We start from the raw sequence: 6,000 nt of genomic DNA, 5'->3' as shown, positions 1-6,000 counted from the left end.
CTTGGCTACTTTCAGTCTTTTTGGATCCACCTTTCTAGCTGAACTGTGCAGCACCATCAGTAAGTTGCTAAACTGCAGCCTCTCGTTGGAGAACAGGGAAAGATAAACTCCTCCATTTTCTGTGAACACTGTTGGAAGCTCTTTTTGTCATCAAATCGAGATTTGACTTCTGATGAGTCATTCTTCTCAAACTCAATGCCTGATCTGAGCTAATTTGTTTTAAAACTCAAAATAGCTTGAATTGTGATTATTTTGAGAAGTGAGAGCCCCAAATGTTGAAGATTCTGACCACCTCTTCTGTGCTGACATTTAAAATATAAATTCTACATGTGAAGGTTTGGGAAGCTCATTCACACCATGAAAAAGTCTGTGTTTGAAGATGCTTATAGGACAAGAGGAGTAAAAATTTATCATGGAGATACTTTTCCCCATGACAGAAAGAAGGATGCCAAGGATGAACGACTGGCCGTACACTACTGCATGCAGTTAAAGCGTTTTGTACAGGGAAGTAAGTTTATTTGGGAGGGTAATATTTCCAAATGGAACTGCCTGTAACTCAGGGAGCTGTGGGGTTTTGTGGGGTTTTTTTCAGTGATTAATTGGAGCCGTGTGCATGTGATTAAATTAATAATACAAGGTGAGGATACCAGGAAGGTGAGGATTGCAGATGACACCAAGCTGGGTGGGAGTGTCGATCTGCTCGAGGGCAGGAAGGCTCTGCAGAGGGATCTGCACAGCCTGGATCAATGGGCTGAGGCCAACTGTGTGAGGTTCAACAAGGCCAAGTGCCAGGTCCTGCACCTGGGTCACAACCACCCCACACAGCGCTCCAGGCTTGGGGAGGAGTGGCTGGAGAGCTGCCTGGTAGAAAAGGACCTGGGGGTACTGGTCGACAGCCGGCTGACCAGGAGCCAGCAGTGTGCCCAGGTGGCCAAGCAGGCCAGCGGCATCCTGGCTTGGATCAGGAATGGTGTGGCCAGCAGGAGCAGGGCAGGGATCGGGCCCCTGTGCTGGCACTGGTGAGGCTGCACCTCGAGTGCTGTGCTCAGTTCTGGGCCCCTCACTCCAAGAAGGACATTGAGGGGCTGGAGCGTGTCCAGAGAAGGGCAGCGAGGTGAGAGGTCTGGAGAACAAGTCCCATGAGGAGCGGGTGAGGGAGCTGGGGCTGCTCAGGCTGGAGAAGAGGAGGCTGAGGGGGGACCTTCTCGCTCTCTCCAGCTCCTGACAGGAGGGTGCAGTGAGGGGGGGTTGGTCTCTGCTCCCCAGTAACCAGCGACAGGACCAGAGGCGATGGCCTCAGGTTGTGTCAGGGGAGGTTCAGGTTGGATATTGGGAAAAATGTCTTTACTGGAAGAGTGGTCAGGCCTTGGCCCAGGCTGCCCAGGGCAGTGGGGGAGTCCCCATCCCTGGAGGGGTTCAGACACCTTGGGGATGTGGCAGTTGGGGACGTGGTTTAGCAGGCCTGGGGGTGTTGGGGTGACGGTTGGACTTGGTGATCTTGGAGGTCTTTTCCAACCTTAGTGATTGTATGATGCTATGATTTAGTGTTGCCATTTTGCAAGTGTCATAAAACTTGAACAAGTGTGACAAATAGGAATTAAATAAACTTCCAGTAGTGCAAGATGGTTAGGTAATACACAAGGGGAGCAACAAGTTCTACGTGATGGATTTTAGTGTTTCTAAACACTGATAGAGCAGATCCCCTGACTACAGAACCTACCGAGTATTTCTTCAGGAAGGAGAACCCAGCGTTAGACAGTTACCTGTGCTGGACTTGAGACAGAGAGGGTCAGTCCACAGATTTGTTCACGATGTTATACAGCCAGCTATAAACTTATTGGGGATTTTCAAAGATGATAAATTAACATACTGCTCCCAACCAAATACCGCCTCTTACCTTTGACCTGCCCGCCTGGCTGGCCGGCTGGCTGCTGTGACAGCAGTCACGGTCCGGCTGTTTTCAGCCAGGTTGTTTCCGCTCACAGCATGTATGCCCTGTGCTTTGAAATGATGCTGTTTCTAAAGCAGAGTCCCAAAAAGTTGTCCCAAGAGATCTCTTCTCCGCTAAAGATGGTTTGGATTAAATTTCAGGATGGTGAATACGGTCCTGCACTGGAAGAAAGCCAGTGCCAGTTTTTAAAATGGACAAGCTGAGTGCCTGGGAGAGCTGGGCACTGGCAGCTGATGTTCCTCCTATCTATCCCAAACAGAGCAGCAAAAAAAGCCTGGTGCAAGATGCCCTTAGAAGAAGAAAAGCTCGTACTAATGAGCAATCAAGTGGTTTTGTGCTGAGTAGTCATAGTAAAACCAACAAGGTGTTTAATTTAATTCTTAAAAGCAACTATGCAGGATCAGTAGGGCACATCACAGCGGCCTGAGAGATTTTAAGTATAGCTAGGAATGAGGACATTTCTGGGAGTATTTCTGGGAGGCATCTGTGAGGATTATTTCTCTTGAATGTTTTTCTAAATGATTTGGAAACAATTGAGACTTGCAGTTGACACGTAGTAATTGGAAAGGAAAATGCAAAGTAGTACGAATGACTTAGTAAGCTGGGTTCGTTGATGCAAACCACATCCTTGTACAGATGAAGGAGCAGGATCAGAGGCTGTGTTTCCAGAACAGTATCTCTAGGGCACTGGAGAAGCAAGGAGCCTTGGATTTGCGGTGATGCTTCCAGACTAATGGTGTAAGCAAAAGTATAATGCAAAGAGGAAGACATTTTTATTTCAGAATTGGAATCGGCACAGTGGTTGCTGGTTCCCTCAAGCTTCACTTTAAGATGTCCTGTGTAAGCTTTTTTTTCCCTAGTTTCGTACCTAACACCGGACGTCAGTTTTGGTTTAGGTGGAGCAGACACATAAATTAGCTCTCTCTCAACAGTTTCCTAGCACCTAATAAAGGCAAATCCCGTTCTTTTCTAACACCATTTTTTGCTGCCTGCCTTCCACCACATGCACGTTGCAGGGCAGCATGCTGGACGTGGTTACTGATGATCCCTGTCCTTTAACCTTCTGCCTAGCAGCGTTCTGCTTTCCAGAGACACTTTTCCCCTGCTGTTGGTACCTGACTGCATTGTGCTGCTAATTCCTCTTTGGTACCCTTGGTCACTGGGCGTGCTCCTAATACTAGTCCAGGATTTTGTTCCCTCTCATCCATTCTACAGACAAATCTGGTTCTGTTAGTCCTGAGTGAACTAAACATTCTCTCCCCATGAAAATCTGGGTGTGGCTGAGAAGACAGCTGGAGACCTGCGGAGGTAAGCTGTGACACGGGCGTCTGTTCCAGGCCTCGCTCCCGCTCAGCTGCAGCAAAGCGGAACACTTGAGGCGTGAGGCCCCGTGCTGGTCTGCAGCAGCTGTTCCAGGCATCAGGACGTGCTCTCCAGTGTGCCTTCGTGGAGTCACCACAGACACAGTCTAGAGGCCTGCTAAGGATTACGTAGTTTGGTCTTGGTTTTTTTGCTGGTCCACACAGTAAACATCACAAGTCTCTCCACCAGATTTTATTTTAGCACCGAAAAGCAATGTGGTGACTCATCATGCACAAAAGCTGAAAAATCTTGGTTTTCTTCTGACCTGGGATACTCCAGCGCGGCCCTTTCGTTACCCTATACCTGCTCCTCACTGCAGTGTGGCTGTGCAGCTCGGGCAGCGCTGCAGAGCGAGGCCTGGAGCTGCGGGCGCTGCTGCTGCTGCGCCCGTCCCGTGGGTGAGCAGGTCTGCAGGGCTCCGGCCAGCCCGGCTGCGGGCGCGAGATGGACAGATTCCTGGATGCCACCCACAGCGATCGAGGGGCAGCGTGTAAGCAGATGGCACAGCTAGCCAGGCGAAAAGGGGGTGTTAGCTTGATCGAACCGGTGCATCTTCAGGGCGGCTGTTGTCCTGCGTACCAAATACAGTACAAAATCCGTAAAACCAGGGCTGACAGGGAGAAGATAAACAGGTGTTGATTGTTGGGAGGGGACGAGGGAGGTAAAGGAGAATTTGGGAGTAGAAAGAGGGGCCCTACAGAGAGACACGTGCTGGAGTGGGGGTTCTCGTGGGGCCGAGCAGCCCCAGGCCTGACCCCCCGCCTCCCAGCGCCTGTGCAGCGTTTCCTTCGCTGCAGCAGCCCCGCCGCGCAGGGCGTCTCCGAGCGGCGTCGTGGGGCCCGCCGGTGCAGGCCGCTGCCTCGGTGTCTGCGTGGCGGGGCCCGCAGCCCAGCGAGAGGCAGGGAGAGCCCGGGGCAGCCGCAGGCCCCGGCCCAGCGCGCCCTGGCTCTCCTTGGAGCCCGCAACCTGGTGCGAGGGGAAGCGGCCGCCCCGCCCCTCCCCTGCGGGGGCAGCTGCGCGCCACCTCCTCCCGAGCCCCCGCGCTCTTCCCCGCCTGCCGCTGTGGCGTTTCCTTAAGAAAGGCCTGTCCTGACAGGGGAGGCACAAGACGCTCTGTCACGACAAGCCCCGCCCCTCCGGCGCGGCACCGCCCCGCACGCCGCGCCGCTCATGCGCTGTCTGCCCCCGCGCGCCGCTCCCCGGGCGGGGCAAGGGGCAGGAGGCGCTGCGCGCGCCGCCGGGCCCCGCCCCTCCCGGGCCGCCAGGCGCAGGCCCCGCCCCTCCCTGGCGGCGCCGCATCGGGGCGGCCATTTTGTGTGGCTGCGCCGTCGGTGTCGCTGGGCTCGGCGCGGAGCGGGGCCCGGGGCGGTTCGGCTCCGCTCGGACCCTCTTTCCCGCGCAGATCCCTCGGTAAGAGCGCGGCGGCGCCTGGGCGGGCCGGGCCGCCTGCCCTGCCCTGCCCCGCGCTGCGGGCCCGCGGCGTGGCGAGGCGAGGCGGGGGGAGGCCGGGCGGGCGGGCGGGCGCGGCTGGCACGCGCCCCCGCGCACAAAGGGCCGGGCCGGGCCGGGCCGGGCCGGGCGGCGCCTCCCGCGCGGGGCCCGCGGGGCCGCTTCCGCCTGGCCGCGGCGCGGGGCGCTGAGGCCGGGGGGCCTGGGCCGGCCCCCGCCCGCCCCCTCCCGCCCTCCCTCCGTCCCGCCGCGCCTCCCCCCGCGCCCGGCGGCCCGCGGAGCCGCGCGGCCGGCGCGGGCAGGTGAGTATGTGCGGGCCGAGGGCCCGGCCGGCGGGGCGGGGCGGGCCGAGCGAGGCGGCGGCGGGGCCGGAGCGCGGGGTGCGCGGCGGCGGCGGCCGGGGCGGTGCGGGGGCCGCGCGGTCCGGGAGCGGCGGGAGCTGCGGGGCTCGGCGGCCGCGGGGCCGGCGGCGCGGACCCGGTCCCGGCGGGGCTGGTGGCGGGGGGCCCCGGCGGGGCGGCGGCGGCCGCTCCTCGGCCGGGCCCGGGGGCGAAGCGGGGGAGAAGGTCCCCGGTGCCTGCGGCGCTGCCGCCGCTCCTCGGGGTTACCCGGTGAACGTCAGCGAAGTTGCCGTGCGGTAACGTCATGCTCTGCTCCACTAATAAAAGTAAACTCTCAACGCCCCCCCACCTCGTCCCCCCCCCAAAATACAAAGCTAAACCCAACCTGGTGTTGAAGTGGGTCCCAGAAGTAACCCAGGAGTCTGCGTGAGCTTTCTTTTGGAAAAACTAAAAAACTCTTGGCTCTGGTTTTACTCACTCTTAACCTTGTCCGTTCTTCTTAGTGATTTTCTTGCCCGCCTCGGTCTGCTGGGGGTAGGCTGAAGGATGGGCGGGTGGTTTCCTCGGTGCACTCCTCCTGAGGCTGCTCCATCGGCTGTGTTGTGCCCAGTGGATGGAGGTTCTTTCTGCGTGGCTGGTAGGGTGTTGTGCAGAGTCTGCCCTGCGAAGTCCGGAGGTGCAGAGCCAGCGCTGTGCGGCAGAGCCTGTGCCCTGCTCCCTCTTTGCCTAGCTGATGTGCTCTTGCGAGTCGGGTGGATTGGAAAGGACGTCTTTACGTACGTGAGTGACAGACAGTTTTCTTTCACGTTGAGAGAATTGAGACTCGCCAACAAAAGTAGATGCTGTTCGGTGGAAAGGTTAAACATACTAGCGTGGAGTTTTGCACCTTTTCTGAAG

The 6,000-nt window shown here is 57.6% G+C and overlaps 1 protein-coding gene across 3 annotated transcripts in view; it reads left to right on the top strand.

The window, feature by feature from the left end:
* Positions 1–4,632: 4,632 nt before the first annotated feature.
* RBM12 (RNA binding motif protein 12) overlaps positions 4,633–6,000 on the top strand; it is a 45,567-nt gene continuing 44,199 nt past the window's right edge. For 2 of the 3 annotated variants that reach the window (XM_075438943.1, XM_075438942.1), the window contains exon 1: positions 4,633–4,723. The gene's annotated coding sequence lies outside the window, so the exon portion shown is untranslated. The remainder of the gene's footprint in view (positions 4,724–6,000) is intronic. The other variant, XM_075438941.1, reaches the window with a different exon arrangement.

Source organism: Opisthocomus hoazin, chromosome 18 (genome assembly GCF_030867145.1).
Source record: "Opisthocomus hoazin isolate bOpiHoa1 chromosome 18, bOpiHoa1.hap1, whole genome shotgun sequence".
Lineage (NCBI taxonomy): Eukaryota > Metazoa > Chordata > Aves > Opisthocomiformes > Opisthocomidae > Opisthocomus > Opisthocomus hoazin.
This window is presented reverse-complemented; position numbering and strand designations above follow the sequence as displayed.